The sequence below is a fragment of the Alosa alosa genome, chromosome 2 (assembly GCF_017589495.1).
Source record: "Alosa alosa isolate M-15738 ecotype Scorff River chromosome 2, AALO_Geno_1.1, whole genome shotgun sequence".
In the NCBI taxonomy this organism is placed as follows: domain Eukaryota; kingdom Metazoa; phylum Chordata; class Actinopteri; order Clupeiformes; family Clupeidae; genus Alosa; species Alosa alosa.
The window spans coordinates 27,828,139-27,854,883 of record NC_063190.1 but is presented as its reverse complement, the minus strand read 5'-3'; the positions used below and the strand labels follow the sequence as shown (position 1 = coordinate 27,854,883).

General features: G+C 40.2%; 1 long non-coding RNA gene across 1 annotated transcript; it reads left to right on the top strand.

The window, feature by feature from the left end:
* The first annotated feature begins 811 nt into the window (after positions 1-811).
* On the top strand, positions 812-2,203 carry LOC125311830. The gene is made up of 3 exons (XR_007196530.1): positions 812-847; positions 935-1,041; positions 2,172-2,203. It is a non-coding gene; the product is annotated as an uncharacterized LOC125311830 (long non-coding RNA).
* The last annotated feature ends 24,542 nt before the right edge of the window (positions 2,204-26,745 follow it).

Genomic DNA, 26,745 nt, shown 5'->3' with positions numbered 1-26,745 from the left:
ATGTCTACATTACGTTTCACATATAATGTTTGACTGCTTGCTTGCTGCAAGTCACCTATGTGTGGAAATTGTGGCATGTATATTTGTTGCCACAGATTACTCATGACCACGGTGAGGCACTTGTGGAACAGGAAACATTGTCCTCGGGCCTTCAGGCCCTTCCTGAACATTTCGCCGTTGCCCAGCAAAATATGGAGAGGGTGAGGGAGAGAGTTAAACGAAAAAGGGAGGAGCTGGGCCACGATGATGAATTCAAAGTGGGTGACAAAGTGCTCAGACAAAACATCAGACAAGAGCAGAGGAAAAGTGGAAAGATGGAGAAGGCAATGATGGGGCCATTCATTATTACCAACACTGAGGGAAAAAGTGTGGATGTTGTGTCACAAAAGGGCAAGATACATCGAACCAACACCAAGAATTCCACACAAGTGGACTGGCCCATCAGCCTCCACTCCATCAACCCTTTCTGCTGATGAATCTCTTTGTCAGTCTGAGCGGCATCAGTCCCCATGTCATTCTGAGTGGCTAGTGTCCCCATGTCACACTTCTCCATTTCACTCTCCTCCACTGCACACCCCAGCATATGAGGGGCCTTCGACGCCCCAGTCCAAGCTCTACAGCCTGCCACAGATTCATCTTATAAATGGTAATTCATGACTTTGTTGGGCCAGTGTTAATGTTGTTGTTGATTGATTTTTTGCTAGACGTCTGATTTCTCCCCACAGTGGTACATAAAATTTGGGCTGGGGAGAAGGGAGAGATCTTGTGGTGTAAGATGGGACCCTACAAGTTGTTCTCCCGCAACCTGCGAGAACATCTAGGACCTGGTAAACTTCTGGAGAGCGAGGTATGTAAAGCCTTTTGGCCTTTGGAAATGGATATTTACTGCACCTAACTCTGATCAGCTGTATTGACATTACATTTTACATTACAGGTCAGAAATGCATACTGTGTACCTCCACATGACTGTGAGTGTGTGCACTCAATAGGGTGACCAGATGAGATTGGCTGAAATTCGGGACGCTTTTGTTTTTCGCCGGGGTGGGTAGGCTTACAGCGAATTTTCAAACCTGTACCAAAACACATTTTTATTCAAACATCAAGTCTGCCTCAAAATACAACTGAGAAATCATGAACTCAAAATGTCATTGTGGGAAAAAAAAAAAACAATGACTGCGTAACAGTGCAAATCAGACCTTTCAGAATAAGGATGAAAGCCTAACGCTAATAACAAGCCTTGGCAAAATTATGGGTCATTAAGTAAGAATACAAAATAATTATTAGATTAAGTAGATTATGTTAAAACGACATGGACATTAGGCCGAACTTCCGACGTATTTTTTTGCACACACGCTGGCTCTGCCTGCTGCGCTGCCTGCACAATGTCCTCGGCTTCGCGAAATCAGTGCATATTCGCGCCTAATTATAGGTAGCTGCCGTCGGGGGCTGCATGCAGTCGACTCAGACTCTCTACGGACAGTTTTTAATGTTTATCAGAAAATAACTACTCAGTATTCTGATTGAGTATAATTTTCGGGACAATTAGGGCAGGATTCGGGATTCGGGACAACTGCTTGGATATCGGGACTGTCCCGAATTTTTCGGGACGTCTGGTCACCCTAGCACTCAAGCAGGGAAAAAGGTGTTTTTCATTGATTCGTATCAAATGACTGTTATGGCCAGACGCACCGAAAAAGTCACTTGGGCTCGTTTTGGTCTAGGGGTTTATTAAACAATAAGGTAAATTACAAAACAGAAAATGGGTGTTTAGATATAACACAATAGGAACAACGCAGGAAGACCACTAATCAGCGTGGTAGCCGGAACACAAGTCTCCCTGGACTGTCTGGGGCATAGACTGTATATATAGTATACTGTATATAGTTCTATATATACAGTCTATGGTCTGGGGTGCCTAGGTTTTAGAGGTTGTGGCTCCGCCCATTCATTACAGGTCACACCTGCACACAATCAGAAAGTAAAAACATACTGCCGAGCAGCCAAACATTAAATGAGGAAACAGCACCACCACAGGTAGTGGAGGGACGTAACATTTGGCAGGGAAAAAACAAAGGCTTGAAAAAGGTAAGTCATGATACCATGTAACGATGTAGCAAGAATGGACAATAAGGTCTAGGCCTACTGTTAGTCAATTTATTGAATAATTTCAGGTGGGCCCTTTGGACTATGAAGTCATGGTGGGAGCAGTTTGTGACCACAATCACTGGACTTTAATAGTAAGGAGCCTCTGCAATATTCAGATTACACACAGCTTGATACAATTGATCCTTATGTAGGCAATGTATCCACACCAGAGGCCCTCTATATATGTTGCCCCATTTGGGCAATAACTGGGGCAATAAAGAGGTGTGGAGATGTGTCCAGGTAGGTGGACTTGTAGTTCCAGAGGACTGATTGATTTCATCTTTTTCTGCCAGATTCGGTGCACACTTTGTGGAAGCTTGTTCCACTGGAGCTGCATAGGGGAACCACCTATTCACAGAGAGGTCAACTGCCCTTTATGTTACTGAGGCATTAAATACAGCATTTTGTGGAATACACAACTATTGTGTTTGTATTTTTGTGGTCACTATGTTGCTAATTACAATGCAATTTTACTATTGTGATAATTTCAGTTGACTGAAGTTTCCAATTAAATAGCATATGGGCAATTGCGAATGATATCATTCCTGTCAACACTCCCGTTTTTCCCGGGTTCTCCCGTAGTTCAAGGTCATCTCCCGGCACCCTCCCGTTATTTCCCCCGGAAAACTCCCGTAATTTGCATGGCCATCAAACTTCATTTTAAAATCATTGATCCATTATTTTTTTCTATTAGTCTGACATCTCCCAGGTTGCCAGATTGTGTATGAAATACACCCTACACATACACGATCACTTAGTTTCAATTTCAACCGTTTTGTCATAGGCTAAAACCTGGCAACCCAAAACCCAAATAAGGAAGCGGGTGCCGACTGCGCAGCCTGCCTGAGTGTCGTCGTAAGCAAACGGGCTAGTTGAATGGCCTGGAAATTGAATTGATTAACACATCACATAAACTGTTATTGAGTGTTGTTGATACACTGAACTTGTGTCCTCGGAACCAAATCAGACGGCAAGCAGCTTTGGAGTTTTGGAAGTAGGCTGCAGGCTGGTGGATACATAACTGGTATGCGTAAGGTAATGGTAAGGTAAAAGCAACGACCGAAATTCAGTGTTGAAACACGTGTATGAAACGTATTAAATATGCAAACACAGATCCGGTATAAACACTGAACCCCCCCCGAAAAAAAAAAAATCTCCCGTTTTTGGAAAGCTAAATGTTGACAGGTATGATATGGACTTTTGCAATAGCCTAGAATGTTTGGTGTTTTACCAATTGACAAAAGGGGATTTAAAAGATGATTGATTAAAAAAAAATAAGCATAAAATTAACTACTCATGTGAGCTTTCACCTCTTGTGCTGTTGTGATCCAATAACAAGTTGCAAATTTGTAAGACCAGAATATACATCAGAAAACGCAAGCCTTAAAAAACAGAAACAACCTCAAACTCTCAGGAAGCATAATTGTGATGACCTACTGTGGTGCAAGTCAAGTCAGACCTATAGGCTATCTTGTGTGGGATAGCCTAGGCTATGTGCAAGTCAAACAGTTTACAAACAGTGTCAATCATCGTTCAGCCTGTTGCAAAACACTTGGATGTAGGCTATTGTTATAATGAATTGATCGGTTGACAAAACCGTAGGAAGACAACGTGCGCATTAATTTCATGGGAAGACCACGGCTATTGTAGTAGGGGTATTAGGGGTTTGCACGGACGTCACATTCTAGCCAGTAACCATGGTAACCCAGCACGCGTGGCCATATTGGCGATACTCGGTGAATGAAGTACAATGGAGTATTATGCACTTTGGATATCTTACGTGATTGTAGCCGTGTCTAAAAAAACAGAAATGCTCATCAAAATGCGTCTAAGATGCAAAGGCATATAGGGCAGGACTTGGACCACAAGAAAAGGCGCGATGTTTCGAGAAATTAGAGTTTATTGGCAGCGCAGATCCATAAGAGTTGGGTGAGGGAGACAAAGTACCAAGTTCAACTACAAGCACCCCCCTTCCTCTGATAACTTCTGGCATTATTCTCCTTTCTCCCTGGTTTTTAAATAACTTTTGGAAGTCGATACCTACTCCAGATGTTTTTCTCAGTCTGGCCTATTGGTACAACCTAAAACGCGGCAATAATTAACCATTTTCCTTGACGATGTTAGGGATTTACTTCAGTGCCTAATGCTTTCTAATGAGGCGGGTATCTCCAATATGGCAACGTCCAGATCTGATGACACGCCGTGCAAACCCCTAATGGATACATAACTCATTTGCTGAGATCTGCATGCGAATGGTGGCGCAACTGGTAAGTTCATGTGTGTTCTGTTACTAGTTTGCGGTTTTAGTGAGCAGTTTGTGACTCACAATTGATCTTGATAAATTTTGCGCATTATAATCACGATGTGTGTTCTGTGACCAAAAATGAATGTCTGAAGTGGGGTCATGCCAGTTTGTTGTAACTGTTTTGGTATGTGAGGCAAAATTATTGTGCACTGTTGAAGGCTTGCAAGATGTGCTCATGTCATGGGCTATGACCAGTTAACATGGACATCAGGATATCAGTAGCTGCTAAGGTAGGCTAGTAGGCTTGGCTAGGCTAGTAGACTAAGCTACTTCACTAAAAATTGACTTACAGAAAATGTTCACTCCGTAGTGCAGTGGTATAGGCGCTTGCCTTGTTATTTTGACACTTTCCTGTCTATACAGCATTTTATGTGGACACTGCTTAAGCAGACATGCATTATACATTAACTGTTGATGTCCGCGTGTTTTTAGCAATATCTTTCTTTATATTCTGTCGCTCACTGTAGACTTCCTGGAAATGTGAATCTCCAGCACTCGAAGGGCGGAGGCAGAACAAAGCGCTGTTAACAAGTAGGCAGGGTCTTGTTGAATATTCACGGATTTTGTGCAAATATCACAAGTTAACACTGCTCACCATCTAAACTGGAACACCGACATTTGTACCCTGTCGTTGTAAAACAGTACATCTCTAAACTCAAAAACAGATGACTAAAAGTGGACTGTCAGAGCAGCACAAAATACTAAAAGCCATGCCAAGTGTCCTGTCTACTCTTAAACTTTCCATCACATTTGGTGCGTCTACCTAGCCTGGCTAGAGTCAGACCTCATCTCATTGAGATGGGGTCTGGGAACTAGACATTCATTTTCTCGTATTTGAAACGTGGTTTACGAATGCCCAGAGCCGTTTATTGGGCGCTGCGAATGTCTATCAAATGCGTCTGTAGGTAGCTCATAACGGCTTCGGTGTGTCATCATCGTCTTGCTGCCCTCCCTCCGTTCTGTGATTGGTTCCTTCGTTGAGGTGAAAACGAAGTCCATAGAATCCAGGCTGCCTAGCAGCGTGAATAAAATCGCGCGCGTGAGGCAGCACGGGAAAACCTAGGCTAGCGTCTACCTAGCCACTTTGTAAATGTGTTAGAATTTGTTCTGTACTGTTCTTTAAAAATTGCAATTTTGGAAAAATAACTAATAAAGGTGAGGTGAGTCAGTGCTCATGCTCATTGTTCTAGCCCCCAAGGAACCCTTCATTCCCAAGCCCAAGAGTTGAGCCCAGAAAAAATAATCGCTAACTAATCGCCCCACCCCAAACACATTCTGACCAGTCACACAACACTTTTCCAGAAACCAGAGTAAACCAAATTATGAAGCAATGTCATGAAACTATTTGGAATATTGGAAAGAAGAAACTAAAAACCAAAGTATATCAGAATGTTATCTGACCCAGACAATATGGATTGCAGAATATCTCTATACTGTCAGAGATAGAAAACAGAGACAGATCCTAACCAAGTACAAGTCAAGTTAGTTTATTTGTATAGCAGATTTCATATGGCATACAGACACAATAGGCTTAAAGGTTAAGTGATCACAAATTAGCCATCCAAAAAAACAACAACAACAAGAAAACAGAATGTGGTCACTGCTCAACATGTGATGTTGAGACAGAGATACAGTACATCCTCCTACAATGTATATTCACAGAAAGAATAAGCATTTACTTCAACAAATTCAAATGTAATGAACTGAGTGACACAAATTGAAAAATATTAGGAAGGGATATGGAATATTTTGCTGACTAATTTATATCAACATACCACAGGAACAATGAGTGACCTATTTAGACAAACACACACACACACATTATGACAATCTTTTGATATGTATGTGAGACATGTTTTGGAAACAGGGGTGACCTATATTTGTCATGCCAATAAAGCATTTTGAATTCAATTTGAGATAGCTGTGTAGCATGCAGAGAGAGCACGGATGCAGTCTTCCCAATCACATGGCCCTCTGCCCAGGATAATTGGCTGGAGTCTGGATGAAGGTGGGTTGAGTGCTGACGACTGTGACGGACTGCTTCCTTATTTTAATCTCACGGGCTATCTGGCACCATGAGCACATGTTGCAGTAGGTTGCATACAGACAGTCATCTAAGAGACTTCCCTATTTAGTTTTGGGGAATCACACACACACACACACACACACAGCATAGATTTGTGAACTGTTGGACCATTTCAAGAAACAGTACAGACAGGGAATGGTGAAATTAGCCAACATTTTCATTATATGATCATATTATACTCCTATTGTCATTCAGTTTCTTTCTGAATCTGAAAAAACAGTATGGTTGTGTCTGTCCCCCAAATAACCATACCATAATAAAACTCTAGAAAAGCACTGATATAGCTGAAACACTAGTTGAGATTGTACCTGTATGCCATACTGTTTCCGTATCCCATATCTTAAGGCCAGAGAGATGGGGGGAACAAGACCCGCGTCACAGCAGAAAGGGAGAGCACAGCATTCATTGAGCTCCCCAGTTGTTTGGCAGGTAAAGCATGGGAAACAGAATGTAGCATAGCAGCCTATATAGAGAGAGAGACAGACTTGTATATATACATATACATGCAGGACTCAAAAAATTTGAATATCGGGGAAAGGAAATTTCCCCCCCTAATTTACAGTTTTTCTCAGTCGCTTTGGCACATTTCTTAGATTAGAATTAAAATTCTCAAAACTACCTGTTCAATCTTCACATCATGGTGTCACTTGTGCACATCAAAAAAGCAGTTTCTCATTTCTTTGAACAAGTTGCAAAAGCTTTGGTACATACATGCACATGATTATGTACAATTCTCTGCTGTTTTCTACATTATCAATTGCTTATGTCATGTTAATCAGAATGTATTATAATGGGTCTTTGTTGAATAGCCTCACCCCCCACAACATTTAGGCATTAGTTCATAGCATAAGTCTTTACATGCAAAATGGTTGAACAAGTTGTCATAAAGATACAGTTTTTCTCGATTGCTTTGGCCTGCTTAAAGAAACTGGGATCCACATGATCTTACTGTAATGAACACCTTGCACAGTAGAAGTCATCTCTTGCGAATGTGTTCACACATTTTCATTGGGTTCACACATTTCTCACACCTTTTTGCAAAACAGTTACAGTTTTTCTCAGTCGCTTTGGTGCTTTTCTCAGATCATAATGAAAATTCTTATACTATTAGTTCAACCTCCACAACATTTAGCCATTTGTGCACATCATAGTAGCTATTTTTCCTTCCTCTGAACAATTGCAAATGCTTTTGAACATGTATCAGTTGCTTTGTCATGTCAGTCAAAATGAACTATACTTATGGATGATGAATAGTCGTTCCCAATAAAACTAATAGTCTTCATTTCATTGCTTGAGTCATTACATACAAAATTGGTGAACTAGTTATCAAATTCTGTCACAATGCTGTAGAATTGCAAAGAGCATAAACAGTAAAACTGTGAAACGTACATATTCAGTGTCTTGTACTCACTTACTCCCCTAACTACAGCAATTTGTAACTTTACTGTATAGTTTTCAAATGGCTGTACAAGTACTGTCTTGAGCATTTCCAGGTAGTGTCACCGAGTTCTGACCTTTTTTTGCATGGGAACACTGAGAGCATAAACTGTCGTAATGAAAACATGACAAAGCCATTTGACTATCTTGTTCATAAACGATGGTGTCAAGACTTCTCATTTTGATGACACTGGCAGTTTCATTGACATAAATACTTGCTTTTGAGGAATGGACTATCCATTTTGAGCAAGTGACGTGCTTTTAAAGGTTATCCACTAGGTTTCGCAGTTTGCACTAATTGTTTTGAGAAATGCACTAACTGCTGTGCAAATGTTAATAGTGATGTGAGAAAAGCACCAAAGCGACTGAGAAAAACTGTAACACAGATGTCATTCAAAGACCCCAAATTCTATTGGTTTCCCTGTACTAAACAAAAGGAAAACATCTTTTCACAGGTGGTAGTGATTCCTTGCATAAGTCTGAATCTCTGATACAGTATACCTGTGTGAAACTCCTTTGCACAATTCTTCAATCAGCAATCATTCACTATACATAAGAGATGCATGTCTGTTCTGTGTTGCTGTGTTGTTCTGTATTTGCAAGTATGGATCTAAGGCACATTTAGAGAAAGTACTATATTGCCTATTTGGTGAAGAAAACAGTACAAAAGATGTTTACTGTAGGTCTATTTTGATGAAAAATGACAAGTTGTAGTTCTATGAAGGAGGTTATTATTCAGTGTTTATAACAATACCAGTGGTGTTACAGTAAATGGTTGCTAGAGTGTTGATGAGTGTACTTATTGTGAATTTGGATAATACAGTGTGATTTTTGAATGTCGAAAGTTGCAATTGGTGAATTAACTCTTTTGAGAAGTGGAAAAACTCTAATAAGAGGTGGTTTAACTCTATTTCTGAAATTTCAGAGGTGGATAAACTGTGTTTCCTTGCGTTTAGCCTCTACTACATCCCTGAGTGTGTAATGATTGATTGAAATCACACAGTGATTTGACGACAGGATGTATTTTTTGAAGGCAAAATTTGTTTTTGCTGCATGTTTTAAGTGTTTTGAGAGAGTAACAGCCTTTTGCAAGCAAAATGTGTCATTTTGGCCAGAGTGCTTTTGTTCCGACATGGGTGTTAACTGTTTTGAAAACATGATGTCAGAGTTGACACAGGCATCAAATCGATCGAGAAAAACTGTATTCGTTGTGATGTGGATGAAAATTTGTGACCCAAAAGAAGGGAATGTCAGGAGGTGTAGGAAGACTGCACTGTAATTCCTACAGCACTGCATGTAGTTTTCCCTAAGGAGATTGTCCTATGTTCACATTTCTACTTTTGTTTTTTTTTGTTTTTTTTTCCTTTGGAATGCAGTGCTGTCTTTTTCTTTCTGTGTCGCAATGACATGGACTGTTAACAAATTACAGTACAAACAGTAAAAGCATAAATGTGAATCTTGTCCTGTCTCTTGCACTCTCACATACACTAAGAGATTCGAGAAATGTACCAAAACGACTGAGAAAAACTGTATTTTAAAAAGTCTTGAAATCTAGATTCACTTGATGTAAAGTGAAATATATTTTGTTTCAATCTTGATGATTATGGCTTAGAGCTCATGAAAACCCAAAATATTACAAGAAGAGGTTATAATGCAGAAATGTCGACCTTTTGAAAATAAATTAACTAATCTAACAAATCTAGTTAATTTATACACCCAAACCTTGGATGACTGCATCAACGTGGTGTGGTATGGAGGCAATCAGCCTGTGGCACTGCTGAGGTGTTATGAGAGCCCAGGTTGCTTTGCTAGCAGCCTGAGGTATATCACACTAATCCCAGGCAGCTCACTGCGCTGGGATTAGTGTGTGCTTCACCTCACTGTGTGTTCACTGTGTGCTGAATGTGTTTCACTAATTCACGGATTGGGATAAATGCAGAGACCATATTTCCCTCACAGGATCAAAAGAGTATACATACTTATCCTTTAATGCCTAAACCAAGAAATAATGGACAGAAAATTCTATTTTTTTTAAATCTGAAGTCTCAATTAGGCCCTTTAACAAAATATTAAAAAAATAAATAACAAAAATAATTTGCAAGTGTGTTTTTTTGTTTGTATCATATTTGATACTTTGAGCATTACAGAGCATATCCAAAAACTCAACACCACCCATAAATTTTTTGTAGGTCTCCACAATGGCTGGTCTGGGAACCATAAGGTATATGTCTTCCGATCCCAGTGCTTCACCTGACCTTGGGGAGTGATGTCCAAAAGTCCAATTTCTATCTTCCACTTCATCATCTGTCTCTACAAGGCCCTGTATGTCGCTCAAATTGCCATCAAGGAAGTTCAGGACATATTCAGTAGAGAACTTCCTTTTAGCATTTTTCCTTTTAGCCATCTATAAATTAGCCATAGCATAGATATTTATGAATTATGAATAAGAGTTAATAATTATTCGTTGTGAATATCACATTTCAATATGTAAATTGTGTAATTGATTCATTAAAACACTGTAGGCCTATTATGGACTATAGAAGACAAAATATACATATAACATCCAGAAAAAAATAACTATGCCCATTGAAAGATTTACCACTAAATACCTGCTGTATCAATTGTGATATAAATATTTTCTGTTCGATTTTACACCAAACTACATTTTCAAATTTTCAGAAATTTAATTTTTTTTGAACAAAGTCATTTTTTATCTTAAAATATTGATAAATATGTAAAGGTAAATCTCACCATAAAATGATCAAATTACCAATATCCTTGACCTTTACATAATCAGCAGGGTACTAATGAGATTCTGCCATTTTGAATTCTAACAAACTACATGTCAGAATTGTTGTAGTGCAAAAGGTATCCAACTGGGGGCAGAGGACAAGTAATAAATTGTATACAACAGGGTTTTATGCAAAGTTTATTTCTCATGGTGATGCAGTGGGTCTCAGAAATGCATGTCTCAAATATGATACGCACGGCATTATTATACTTATACGTATTACCATGCTAAGCAAACCAGTTACTAGCAGATTTGGCACTGTGGGCAGGTGCCAAGTACTGCTGGAAAAGGAAATCAGCATCTCCATAAAGCTTGTCATCAGATGGAAGCATGAAGTGCTCTAAAATCCTCTAGTAGAAGGCTGCATTGACTCTGGACTTGATAAAACACAGTGGACTAACACCAGCAGATGACATGGCATCCCAATGCATAATAAGGCTAAACTAAAAAAGAGTGTGTTTAAACAAGTAATGGTTGCACAACATTTTCAGGGGTTTTAATACATTTTTAGACTGTATATGCAATTTCATCACCCACAAAATGTGCAACCAAAAGTCTCTAAAAAAAGCCCACACTTGTTTTTTTGGTAAGTAGGCCTACACCTGAGAGGGTATTCAGTGCTTAACACATTACTATCTTGTAGTTGATCTTATTTAAATGAAATGTATTAAATGTATTTAATGTATCAAAAGTAACTTTGAATACTTTATTGTACAATCACTGACGAAAGTATTGGCAGCCCTTTGGAAATGTTCGTTTTGTTTCCCCAAATTCAACAAAAATGCTGTGAGAAGTGAATATTGCATGGTCAAAAGTCTTGGCACCCCTTCACAACAACTCTTTTATACTGATAAAAGAACACTTCTCATTGTTATAATTTAAGGCTAATGTTATGGATACTCAGACATCAGCTCTGGTAGCATTCCTGACAAATGTCAGTCCATTTCTAAAGGACAATAGACTCCATTTCACTAACCTTACAGTTCAATTGATTTCTATGGAGGGCATTATGTTTTCTCCTTGGATTTCCAAATATTTAAATAAATCAATTTTAAATTTTACGGATTTAAAGTGCCAGAGGAAGGAAAATAGCCCTAGAGCAGGGATTCCCAAACTGTGGTACGTGTACCACCGGTCGCACGCAAGCTTGCACTAGGGGGTACACGAGATGAACAGGGCAATATCAGAAAGGTGTTCATTTTTTTTTAATCATAAGCCTATGTTCTCTTTGTTCTTTGGGTTTCATAATGTTGTTCTCCACACTTTTAGTGTGAGACCTCATAGACCAGTTGCACCAGATTTTGTTATTTATTATCATGTAATAGACAGCTAATTAAACATGATGCCTAGAATGCGTTGATAGAATGTGTTACATTTGGTACAGTATCGACATAAGAGTGACATGACACTATCATGAACACATGACACTGTCATGACACATGAAACCTAATCCTAACTCTAACCCTAACCCTAACTTGTTACGACAAAAACAGATAACAGAAGTGTTATGTCATAAACGTTTATGACTTGTTTATGACACGTTCGTGACAGTGTCATGTCACTCTTATGTCGACACTGTCAAGTAAAGTGTAACCTTATGTTTTAATGTGTCGGATGGTGGGGGTTCGCAAGCCGAGTCAGGATGTAGGTGGTGGTACGCGGGGAAAAAAGTTTGGGAAATACTCCCCTAGTCCTAAAGCATCACTTGGCTATGGTCATGCTTCACTTTAAACATGGTGCACCTTTCAGAGTATTTTTCATTTTTCACCTCCCAGACATAACCACTGGTCAGTTGTCATAAACAACTCGCCATGGACTTCTGACCAGGTTTCTCTTGGTCAGTGGCGCAATGCGTTTTAGGTTGTGTACAATAGCGATTTTGGACAATGCGCCAGATCCCCTCCTTAGGTTGTTTTTGCAGGCTCAGACTGGTAATCTGTACAACCAGTCCACATGTGGGCCAGTGACCTCCGGGATTTTTTTTATTTTATTTTTATTTATTTAGCCTATTTGCGGCCCGTCATGTAGACCTAGGCTTAGCCTATAAATGCAGTTGCATCCATTTGGATTGGGGGGTGACAGGTAAATCATTTTGGCCTCTTCATGACAGGTTCAGTGTGTGTTACGATCGCGCCCCCCTGCCCCACCCCTCAAGTGGATTTGTCCAAGCAGCCGCTTGGTTTGTGGGGAAATATAGGGCTCATCCACACGGAGACGCTTTTTGGGTTAAAAGCAGAGGTTTTGCTTCGTCTTGGCCGAGCGTCCAAACGAATCCTGTTAACGCACTGCCCGAAACTGCACTTTTTTGAAACCTGGTCCCAGAGTGGAAAAATCTGAAACCGTAGCCCTTTTGAATTCGTTTGGACAGCGAAACTGCACATCCTACTTACGTATCGATGATGTCATCGCCACACCTCAGCTGCCCTGGACTTGACACTTATAGTATTGCCTAACAATACTAGTTTTCATACATGACATTACCTACGATTACACGCCGTAGGATAAATATCACAACTGGTGCTGCGCAGCCGACAGCTTATGACTTGGTGGACTGAACACTGTTTTTCCCGGTGTTTTTTTTTTATTCATTCTAGCTACTGTCAGTTATTAGGAAAGTGCGTGTAAGTTGTACGTTTATGTTAATTTGTGCGTAGTGCCAGTGTCATTCATTTATTTTACATATCTTACAACATGCATTCACAGTCGAGTGAAATCAGATATGAGCATACAAAGACGCTTAGAACTCATGTTAAGCCGATGGTAGCACACTGAATGCGAAAGCGCGATTTGATGCAGGCAAAAGTATTGACTGTTACTAACGAAGGTTTTATAGCAATATTATAAATGTGGCGACGGAATAGCCTAGAACTTGGGTAGGCCTTGCGTTTAGTAGCCTAATTGCGGTGACCAAAACTAATGTTTTGCGGACTATCCTACAACCAAAGAAAGTAAAGGTGATTATTTGTACCTGTGTTAGCCAAATAAAGGACGGAACTGCACTCTTCACAAACCGTAAAAATGAAGTTTATTAGTTTTACAGTTGACTACAGTTGACAGTTCACCATCAGTCCACACAAACAATTCTGGTTTCCTTGCACTAGCCATTTCGTTGTAGCCTATTCTGTCTGTTTGTAAAGTGCAAGTTTTGGTCAATTTCTGTAAAGAAACAATGCCACCTATAGGCCTGGGATATGAAGTGACGTGTTGAGTCATGTTGAGATGGATCCGTTTGGACGCAAATATTCTTGATACGGTTCCAGGGAAGACGGAGGAAAAAAAGATCGGTTTGGTGCGTGTGGACTAGGCCATAGCCTACGAGTCCATGCATGGTAGCCTAGGCTATAAGTGCCCTCCGCTGGCTGGTGTGCACATCATCGCAGTTTAACCGTAAACAGCAATCAGAGGTGTCTAGTTTTATTCCATAAATATATTGTTTTTATAGACGTTACTTGCACGCGCTACGAAGAGCTTCCATTTACTGCACCATGTAGGCTACTGTAGTGCGGTTTGTCTGTCAACATAAAAAAACTCCGGGTAGCCTACAATTTTCGCACAACTTGGTGGAAAAGTGTAGCACAGGTTAAAGAAAACCTATTCATGTTTGGACTCAAAAGAAACTTCCCATATATTTCCCATATAGTAGCCTTTTAGCTCACAACGACAGTGAAAGTGAAACTTGGAAAGTGGAAGTCTCTCCACCGAGTGTTCCATTAGATGCACAATCAATCGCGAGTCGATGCACGTAAAAAGTATCAACTGATAGGTTAGTAACGAAGGTAGACTAATTTTGCAAAATGTGATGACGGCACACAAACTTGGGCAAAAACGTTTAGTGTACACTTGTGGTGATAGCCTACAGTTAATGTGAATCGCTGACTATAACCAAAGTAAAGGAGAAGATTTGCACCAAATAGGCCTAAAGGCTGTGGTTGTGTTTCTACAACATGTTGGCACAAATCGTGATTTCTGTCAACTATGACGATCTCCATGCATGTTCAGTAGCCTATATATTTTTCATTTAGTCAAGCAGTGACATGTGGTTTAATGCATGGGGTAACATGATGTGAGACAGACAGAAGATGAGCCTGTCTTTAATAGCCTACCCCTGAATCCTGTCCCTCTCAAACCTTTAAAATGGTGTGATTAGCAACCATAATTAAAAAAAAAAATCCCGGAGAGACCCCCCCGGACCCCCGTGTTATTGTGATTATAATAACCTATAGGTCCAAATCTAAATGTTTGGGTTCAGTTTATGAAGTGTTGCTACAGCATGATACTGTGTGTTTGTTATTTATGGGGGGGAATCAGGGGGGATTTTGGTATCGGTGGGCTTGTGTGTGTGTGTGGGGGGGGGGGGGGTGTAGTGGGCCGGTCCAGGAGAAAATTGCCAGGGCCGACCCTGGTTAATTGCCACACAGAGTGTGAACGTTTGTCTCATAGCCCATCTCGGCTTGTCCCCTGCACTCCAAAATCTGATCCCTTATCATACCTGTTCATTCTTACTCGTTGCTTGACTTATCGTGACTAAATTCAAGATGGCTGCAAACGCTAAACTTCGTGAAGATACTGTCTGTATAAATCGTCTTGTAAGTAAACTACCAGTGCTTTTTCAAAGTTCTCAATGTCTCGTTTTAAATGTCAGGGGCCCTCGGAAGTCTACCAATGAAGTGTGGAGATACATTGAGCCTCGTAAATGGGTGTAAAACAGTGATTTATTTGCATGGCTAGCCCGATGCCGAAGCATCACTATTGAAAAAGCTGTTGGTAGCATCGGCTAACTAGCGCCAGATTTTGGAGTGCAGGGGACAAGCCGAGATGGGCTATGAGACATACGTTCACACTCGGTATCATGTTTCAATACACTTTAGGTCAATATCACACCGGAATTCTCCTTTAAAGAAGTTGAATATAAATGGAAAAATTATTCTGTTATATTTTGTAATTCTAGATTTTCTATGGGTGCCAATAATTTTGGGCAAACAAAAAAAATATTTATTTCTTTGAGATATTTCTTTTTCTCAGAATAAATGTACTTCACTAGCCTAGAAATCTACTAGACACACCCTAGCGGCAGCAAATGTAATTTGCAGCCAGGGTAGTCTAGCAACTCTCCGTTGCCTTGCGAGGTGGAAAAATGTAACTTTGATCAGGCCAATCACATTGTGTATAGAGTCGGTGGGCGGGCTTAACATAATGATGGCAGAGTTGTGACGGTGGTTCCCTGCTACTTGAAAACAAAGAAGATGAATGCTGCTGCTGGCAAACAGCGCGACACGAGTTAAGAGTTTTTTTAAGTTGGCAAAAGTTTGATCAACTTGGCCCCAGCAGTGGCGCGACTGGCTGGGGCACCTACGCCGGCGACCCGGGTTCGATTCCCGCCCCGTGGTCCTTTCCGGGTCCCACCCCGGCTCTCTCTCCCGCTCGCTTCCTGTCGGTCTCCACTGTCCTATCTAATTGAAGGCATGAAAAGCCCAAAAAAATATACTTAAAAAAAAAAAAGTTTGATCAACTAGCCAACTAACTCCACTTGTGGGAAAATACATGGGACTCATGAGTTATAGCGCTATCCTTGTAGCGTTATTGCGTGCAGAGGGAATTTGAAAGACAACCGTTTATCCCGCCCCTCGGATTGAATGGACTGCGAATGGTGAGTTCCCAGACCCTACATCTTGATGTGGGTCTGGCTCGTCAGGCTAGTACTTCACTTCAAGGTTGGATTTTTCTAATTGTTTTCATATTATTATTATTATTATTATTATTATTATTACAACTAGATGTACCGCAAAGCGGTACAAAATATGACCGGCGCCCAGTCCAGCACATGTTTTCCACAAAAATAAGTCACGCTGAAAGGCATATATGATTCTAACTGTCTCACTGAATTGCATTATGCACACTCAATTCTCACTGGTATCTGCTAGACAACAAGTACCAAAACATGAGTAGTTCATAGATTTCACATGTAAAATACATTTTATACAACCCCACCCCCATCTTGCCTGTTCATAATTCTGAGAAATTCTTGAATTGTGTGCATGTGTGCGTGTACATGTTTATGTTTATGTGTGTGTGGGTGGGTGTGTGTGCGTGCATGTGCTTGTGTGTTTGCCTGTTTATGTGCCTGTGTGTGTGCATGTGCATGCATGCATATATATGTCTACTGTGTTAGTATGTGTCATACGTAGGATTACTGTGAATGTATGTGTGTGCGTGTGTATCTGTTTATGCACATGTGTGCATATAGAATGGGTTTACATGACCCCTGGAGGCAAACATACGCAAAAAATTGGTCATCCTAGGCCCTACGGTTCTCAAGATATTCACAGAAAACTGTGTCTGCCCTACCCTCCTTTCGGGGGGTCCAGTCCAGCGGGGGGGCTACAGATCAAAACGAAAAATGATGGTTCCATGCTATCCATGTGGGGTTACATGCCCACCAAGTTTCGTGTACCCCGGTCTTTCAGTGTCCCGGGAATCCTTGACGGAAATTTGGACATGCGAAAAAGAAAAAAAATCTGACTAAACCTATATGACCGCCACTTCGCTGCGCGGCGGTCATAATAATAATATTGTCTATAACTATTATTCCTACTGATCAATACAATTAATGTAATTAACTGATTATAATTAATGAGAGTGTAAACATTTTACAGACTTCTTTATAGCCAGGTTGGTGGTTACACTCACAGATACCCATGTCATCACAGCAGTCACAGATTCCTGTGGTCCACTCATTCGATCCAACCACAAGCAGGGGCTGCTGCTGCTGCTGCATCACAACCACATTTCTTTCCATGGCTCTCACTGCTCTCTCTGAACCTAAAAACCAAAGAAGAGAGAGATGTAATGCATGTTATTGCTATTTCAGTTCATAAAAACTTGCCATCTATGAGGAACACATTCATTCCAGCACTGAATCTATACAGAATTAGTAAAGGATAAAAAAATTATACCATAGATAGAGAAATGATCAAATAAAAATATTTTTAAATATAGTACATCTTAAAGGATAGACTATAAATGATATGTGTTTGTGAGTCCCCATGTTCATGCCCCCAGAGTGTAGCACTGTACTGCTTTGCTGCTTTAGCTGTTGGCTACAGCAACTCAAGCTGGGTAAAATCTATCGAATCATTTTTTTCATACCAACAGTGTCTGACCTCGAAAAACGGAGATCTATGTAAAAAATGGATTTGGATTTCTCCTTTCACTGCTACTGTACCTTTACCAGTGTTGGTCAAGTTACTTGGAAAAAGTAATTAGTTACTGATTACTGATTACTTATCCAAGAAAGTAATCTAGTTACTTTACTGATTACTTATTTTCAAATGTAATTAGTTACTTTACTAATTACTTTACTTAGTTACTTTACAAAAACACACTAGCTATACACAACCTGAATACGCTTTTTTAAAACTTGGTTTTATTAGTTTCAATCTTAACTTGTTGGTGTATACTCCTTCATTCGAATAGATGTAAATAAAATACAGCAAAAAAAAATATTAAAACCAAAGTCTATTAACATTTACATCTTTTAACAGTTGCAGTGCAGAGAGGAGTAATGCATTTACCAAAACAGAAAATGCTGTTGCATGCCACATTTAGGCTGTTCTAATGTCAAGAAGAGTATGTGTTTGAACTGTGTGTGTGCAGTGCCACTGCTGGCTATTTTGGTGCCCAAAGCAGAACTGTTAGTTTAAAATATTTCTTAAGAAATACTACTAATTTGATGCAGTTTAACTCATTTATAAATGGTGCGCTGTCACTTTAAGAGCATCTACACAACTCTCATAATGATCAGCTCCATTCAAATATAAGCCTATGGATAGTCCACAAACTCCACATTTGGCACTATATTAGCAATAGTCATGATATTAAGTTGGTACAAACAGCTAGCTAGACATTTTCTGTTTGCAATTAAAAGTGATAGCCTATATGAGCCTGGTAGCACCTATCTGAGTGGAATGTGTTTCAATCGGCATAGGCTACTGTGCTTCATGTAAATGCTTAGTTTAAGGCAGTGGTTCTCAAACTTTTTCTTTCATTCCCCACTTTGATCAAGGGGGCCTTTTCGAGCCCCACCTGTCCCTCATCACTCTAAGAAAGTGGTAGGTCAAGCTTAAAATTGTCAAATGTATTGAAACTAGATGTACTGCATAGCGGTACAAAATATGACCGCCGCTCAGTCCTGTACATCCGTTCCGCGAAAATAAATCACACTTCAATTTGTCTCCATATTTTACTCCATCCCCCACTCTTGAAACTTTTGTGTATGCTTGTTTGGCATGCCTGAGTGTGTGTGTGCGGCTGCACAGAAAGTAGCCTACTGGTGCTGAAAAGGTGAATAGATTGTAGAATAGCCAAAGAAGATGTAGCATTGTTATTAAACCTAAAATCTCTAAACAATCACAAGTAGGGCAGTTCATCACAGTTCATCCATTGCAACTGGATTGATGAAAGGTCACTTACACCTGTAGGCTACATTGTATTTGGGAAAAGCAAAAGGTATCAGCATAATGTTATTTATTTATTTTATTTTTTTTATGTATTTATAAACAAAAACATCTCTGTCAGTTCCATGCCGTTTTCAACAGCTATCAAAAACAAAGGTCATTTTTGGATGGATGGATTTTTTGTGAATGTTTCTTCTTCTACATAAGATTTTAGTCATCTTTAGTTCATGTAATACTTTATTGTCAATGCACAAAATTAAGTAACAGTAGTCTGAAAACGTTATTGTTAATGCACAAATTAAGTAACAGTAGTCTGAAACGAAAATGCTGTTTTACATCTAACCAGTGGTGCAAATAACTGACATGTCCAAATGGGCCTTGATGAAATGCGTCGCTAGACTGTTCATACACATTTTAACGGGCCAAAGTTGAAGAGCTTTTGTCCGTTATTGTTCGTGCAAATATAGGCTGATTCATGTTCCCTTGCATTGTGTAACTGAGGTCCATGGCTAGTCTGGCTTTCATCAGACCAAGCTCAATCTTTTAAGAAATCAAAAAATAAATAGCGGGCAGATCAGGCTGGGTTCACCCAGTCCATAGGCACCCGATATTGTTTAATTTTCCGATTGACATATACACGCTCTGGCTATTCTAAATGCAAAAATGCATCAGGGAGTTATGACAAAATGGTAGCTAACAAACTAGATCCTAATAGAAAGCTGTTAGCTTCCCTAAGCTACAGGTAGGATTATAAGGTAGGCCTATTTACAACATAAATTGTCAATAGGCTATGCTGGTGACACAAATAAAATCTCCTTTGGAAACCAATGGCTCACGCCTTACAGGATCAAGCGGACTTAAACAGCCATTTCGTGGCGAAAAGTTGTAATAACATTCACGCAGCTCCATGAGTCAAGGAAAGCGCGAATGAAGTAGCCACTTCTAAATGGGACCCACTACACAGTAGCTTAAGGTGTGTTGCTAAAGCAGCCATAATGAAATGAAGGTGTCATTGTTTGGATACTTCACACACACGTGCTTTTTCATGTCACAGACTACAACTACCAAGCTGGAATCAAAGCACATCGATTCCCCTCTCACACCCTGCACGCACTTAAAACAAAATAAACAGGCGTCTCAGTCTCACGCATGTATAGGCAAAACTGTATCAGACCGGTGTAACGTTGGTAAATCTTCCATTGCACAGAATGATTTTGTAGCACGTGCAATAAATGACAGTCGAAAGATACAAACAGTGTTGCTATCAATTTGCTTGGTATAACCGCATTTATAGTTTTCTACAAATGCAATCAATCAAATGGGCCTCCATCACTCAACCAACGCTAACGGTAACATTACCTAGGTCCTAATTGATATTACAAGATTAACGCATTCCTGCAGTAAAACCAAGCATGTCCGATAAACATCCTCAGATTTATTTCGCTTCAAGAAGAAATGGGAATTACACTTCATGTGAACATCGCCCTATCCTTATTAGATGTTCTGCGGTAAATTACAGTCCTTGTAGTAAGTGTCCATTGTTTTTCCAACCCACTTTTAACTTCCAACAAAATTACGCCTCACTGCAACGATCGCCATCTAGTGGACAAACGACTACTTATCGCCAATACTGAAAATGCAGCCATGATGATGATGATGAATATTTTGGCTTTCTTTTAATCCTACTGAATTTGTAATTATGTATCGACCGTTCTAATACCGATAGTATGTGGGTGCCTGTGTGTGTGCATGTGTATATGTGTGCACCGCCATTTACAGGCCAATGAGTGTACAGTCACTAAATGTACACATAACCTAATTTTTTAGACCCCCATGGATGAAATTCTTCAAACTTGGCATACCCCCAGAGAATGCCAGGTCAATCATACACATAAAATTTGGTGCAGTTCTGAACATCTTAACTGAAGATAGGGGCGATTAAAGCAGAATAATAAAAACTGTGTCTGCCCTACCCTCCTTTCGGGGGGTCCAGTCCAGCGGGGGGGCTACAGATCAAAACGAAAAAAAATGACGGTTCCATGCTATCCATGGGGTACATGCCCACCAAGTTTTGTGTACCCCGGTCTTTCAGTGTCCCGAATCCTTGTTGGTGTATCGCCACTAAATGTACACATACATTATTTTATTGTAAGGCCCCCATGAACAAAAGTACACAAAACTTGGCATGCATTCGAGGGTGTCATAATGATCCTACACTTTTAATTTCGTGCAGTTTTGACCTTGTCAGCCAGAAATATTGTGATGAAAACACCTAATTTTTTGCTTTTTAATTTTTAACTAGGTGGCGCTATACATGAAATAAGTGGTAATGGGATGGGTTGACATGCCACCTTAAGACCAACTTACATAAAAAAGGTGGACCTCCTAGGCCCTACGGTTCTCGAGATATTCACAGAAAACTGTCTCCGCCACCTACAGGCCAGTTGGTGTATAGTAACATAAATTAATTTATTGTGTGGCCCCCCATGAACGGAATTCCACAAAACTTGGCGTGCATACAGAGGGTGTCATAATGATCCTACACTTCTAATTTCGTGCAGTTTGGACTATGTTAGGTCACAGATACCTTCAATTACAACACCTCATTTTTACTTTTTTGTGTTTAACTAGGTGGCGCTATACATGAAATGAGTGGTTATGGAATGGGTTGACATGGCCCCTTGAGATCAACATACAAAAAAAAATGGTCCTCCTAAACCCTACGGTTTTCGAGATATTCACAGAAAACTGTGTCTGCCCTACCCTCCTTTCGGGGGTCCAGTCCAGCGGGGGGGCTACCGATCAAAACGAAAAACGATGGTTCCATGCAATCCATGTGGAGTTACATGCCCACCAAGTTTCGTGTACCCCGGTCTTTCAGTGTCCCGGGAATCATTGACGGAAATTTGGGCATGCGGAAAAAAAAAAAAAAAAAAAAAATCTGACTAAACCTATATGACCGCCGCTTCGCTGCGCGGCGGTCATAATAATGACAAGTTCTAAATATATCCTCTTCAGCAGAGCTAAAATCAGCTGGTGCTGCAGATATAATAATAAATAAATGCATAATATGCCATTGTAAATTAAACACACATATTTCTGTTTTCCAGCAACATATTAGGAAGCATAGGCCAATATTTTACAGCATTGTACAATATATTCAATGAAATACCAACGTGCTGCATTAAATGGATCCATAATCCAGTCATACTGAGCACTGCTGGTTGGGAAATATTTTTGAAATAAACTTTGCAGGGATGTGATGTAGGCCTACTGTTTAATACATGGGATCACAAGAGTGGCTCCCGAAGCAGACGTTTCAGCGATTTCACTCAGATTCTCAAAGGCATACTGTCGCGATCGAGGCGCCTGTCCCATACCTCAAGTTTTTTGGTGAATGCAGTAATCTTATCTGCTAGGTGAGGTAGGTGCTTGTCTTTGCCTTGTAACTGGAGATTTAACTCATTAAGCTTTCCAAATATATCGCTAAGATAGGCCAGCTTCAAGAAATGTTCATTAGTGAACGTGCTTGCAGATTCAAACATGCGCTCACGCTGCCTTGACACTAGCGCTTCCCTATGAATAACACAGTGCGTCCATTGCGCATCGGGTGCTACCTGGGCCTAGGCTACAGATAAAAAAAATAAATAAAAAAAACTCCTGTTTTTCGCGCCCTACCTGGCATGTCTCCGCGACCCAGTAGAGAAATGCTGGTTTAAGGGAAACAAATTATTGAAGACTTCAACACTCACCAGCCCCATTACAAAAAGTCAAAGACCACATTATATTTTTGCCCATTTTCCAAATCACAGTGAATGCAGCCAGAATATTATAATGCCCTGGCTCCTGTTATAACGGGCCAGTAGGCTACAGGGAACCCGCGACGTCCTCTATTTTCACCTGTTGCTGCAGCCGTCATGTCGGGATCTGGGGGTGTCTCAATCAGTTTCACATTCCTGTGCCGGCTTGCTAGGTGCTTGCTCAAATTTGAGGTGGAATTTTTCGTTGTAGACAACATTTTTCTTCCCACGAAGAGTGTACAGCGTTAATGTTTTTTTCTTAATGTCTGAACTGCAATGAATTAAATGCTCCATGTTCGCGCTCTCTCCTGCACTTCATGTCTTGCACACGTGTGTCTGTTGTTTACATCTATATCACGCAGCTATAGCCTACATCATTGTCACGAGTTAGTCTCACAAGATCCATATGGCAAAATCCCAAATTCTTTTACTGTCTATGGCAAAATCACGGTTTAGTAACGCAGTAACACAGGCTGCTAGCAGGAAAGTAAAAGTAATCTAATTACTGTTTTTGCAATTGTAATCCCTTACTTTACTCCTTACTTGAAAAAAGTAATTGGATTACAGTAACGCCTTACTTCTAACACGTTACTGCCCATCACTGACCTTTACCCATAACAGAAATATAAAAACTCAAGTAAAGTACAGTATGGGGTGCCGTAAATGTTTTATCTATCACAGTTTTAGCACATTTACTGTAGTGTCACAAACTGAAAAAAAGAGCACTACAATTTTAAACTCTCTTTTCACACTCTTTTCTAGGATAACATTTTGAGGTAAAATGCTAAATATAAATGTGAATGTAAATATTAAATATAGATGTTAAATATAGATGTAAATGTTAGCATATATACTGTACAACCCCAAAACAGAAAAAGTTGGGACATTGTGTAAAATGCAAATAAAAACAGAATGTGATCATATACAAGTCTCGTAAACCCATATTTAGCAGCAAAAATGACATAGACAACATATCAAATGTTGAAAATGAAAATTTAAACTATTTCATGGAAAATATGTTAATTTTGAATTTGATGCCAGCAACATGTTTCAAAAAAAGTTGGGACGGGAGCATGTTTACCACTGTGCTGTTTCACCTCTGTAAATGTTTAGGAACTGAGGAGACCATTTGCTAGAGTTTTCAGAATGAAATGTTGTCCCATTAGCATAGCAAAGCTAGCGAAGCGATCATACAGGGATTGTACTTTTTTTTTTTTTTTTTTTTTTTTCGTCATCTTCCTGAATTTTACCCGATACCAAAACACTGGGGCTAATGAAATTTGGTGGGCATGTAGCCACACTACACTTACGGAAAAATTTTGTTTGGTCCCTAGGGGCCACTCCCTCTGCGCTGGGCCCCCAGAAACCCCAAAAAATGGTGGTCCTGACACTGTCCTCTTCAAAGTGGTTGTATGCACATCCCACCTCACTGAGGCCAGGTGCAGGACAAAAAAGGCTTATCAAGGAAAGAAGAGTAGCTGTCCTCACACTGCAATCACCCAGAAGAACTAAATTTATTGAGTTAAAAACATAACGCAACGTTTCGATCCACCAGGGTCTTCATCAGGCCTCAATAAATGTAGTTCTTCCGGGAGATTGCAGTGTGCGGTCCTGACACTGTACCCATATTGCCACCTGGCACTCTAGTCTTTTTCTAATGGGCAGTGGTAGTGTAGTGGTTAAGGAGCTGGGCTAGCGTGCAGCAGCCTGAAAGTTGTTAGGGACTGTTCGTTATTTATAAACGGGGCCACTGGAGGAAAATAGGGGAGGGTCGTGTCTTCTTATTCTTTGTTGAGGGGAGGGTCACCTAACTTTTTTTTGTCTAGGAGGGGGGGGGGGTCACCCATCTTTTGTATTAATTAAAACAGCAAAAAATCAAAGTGGCTTGTCTTCATATGACGTTCTCTTTCGTTCCATAGCTCTGTCAACATTGAACAATGAAAATAAGGGAGATTTCCCGGGTTTCTCACGCAAAATACGGAAAATGTCAACATTCGTCCCCATTAACGTTGGAAGGGTTGGAGCAACAAAGTAGCCTACTTTATTCACGGCTAACAGCCTATATCCATTTGGTCAACTTTATCCAGCCCTAAAAAAGCTAAATTTAACTTTGGTTTACTTGTAGTTTACCGTGTAGCCTAACTTTAAACAGTGTGCATGCTTAACATAAAGCATACTTGTGCTTCATTCATCCACACATCCAGCTCCAGCGTTTTGACAAGCATTTCTACCAATTGACCTTGTTCCTGCCCATCTCTAGCTTTGCTGTCTCCATCCTTTCTGTTTTTGTTGTTTGCAAAAAATATATAGTATTTATTGGTAACCAGCAACAAGTGCAATTTGTTAATCGCTGTCACTCTCTCCTGCCAACAAAAATGTGTTACGTTCCAAGTAGCAGTGTGTAATTCTGCTTCATAAAGTTGAACAAATACATTTGGTCATATAAATAGCCATTTTATGGTCTACAGTGTAGAGTTGGTAAGTTATGGTAACAAGGGGAATTCTTTGTCTACTCGTGGCTGAGTAGCCTGGCAGGTGCGCACGTAGACATAGTCTACGGCCGAACACTGCAAGCGCCAATGAATCGTGCTCTCACGACAACCACGTCGTTAACTTAAATAGGCCTAGGTTAACATCACTCTGAGTTCGCTATATGTAATGTACATGTACAACTCTTTTGCAAGAACCATTTTTCACGGTCGCCACAAAATCCAGGATACATGGGTGTCTACCAAGTATGAAATTGTGGAGTGTCTGGATGGAATTGGCACACACTATAAGATCAGGTTGTATGGGGAAGAGGGCCCCCTTAAGACGTTCCACTCATAATACTGCCGGACAGCATTCAAACCCCTTCCACCTCACAGTCTGTTTCACATGAATTCTCTGCCAGTGTAACAGAAGTAAATATTCTCCCCGTCCCCTTCAGACCTTGGCAGTAGATAGGTATGCTACCAGGACGGTGAACTTTAAAGCCAGGTGTGTATGTGGAAAGGCTGACTTACAGCACATGCCCCAGTAAAAGCGGTCTAGTGACACCCCTGATTGTTATCACAACTGTAACAGTTTTATTCACCACAAGATTATTTTTTCACCCCTCAGTTTCTGTATTTACGATCGTGATTCCTGAATCTGCGCTCGTTTTCAAAATGTGCTTGCATAATTAAGGCAGCTAAATGAGGAACATAATAAAAAAAAAACACTGCTGTGGTCTTCACTACTCTTGCAATAGGACCAGCTGGATGGCAAAAACAGTGCTAGTAGTATATCAAAAGTAATTGGAATAAAAAAAATAACTATTGACCATGCCGAAATAATTTAAAAGAAAACTTTTGTGTGAGTCAGCGTCAGGTTGCTTCCATCTCTAACATTTCTAAGAGGATGGTTAATAAGAACAAGGTCAATCCAGCAGAGGGCGAAAACAACTCTCCACTGATCGGGGGTGCATTTCCCAAAACCACAGTTACTAACTAAGTTGGCAACTTTGTTGGTTGCAATGCAATTTCCCATTGCCAACCAACTAGGTTTTGGGAAACGGACCCCGGGGTGACGGTCAACTCATTCGAATGTCACTCAGCATTCTTAGGATGACATCAAGAGCTCAAGTCGTGTAAAACCAGAAAAAGCCTTTCATCAATGAGAAGCAAAGAAGAGCCAGGCTGAGGTTTGCCAAAGAGGACAAGACCAAAAGGATTGGACTATAGAAGACTGAAGTAAGGTCATCTTCT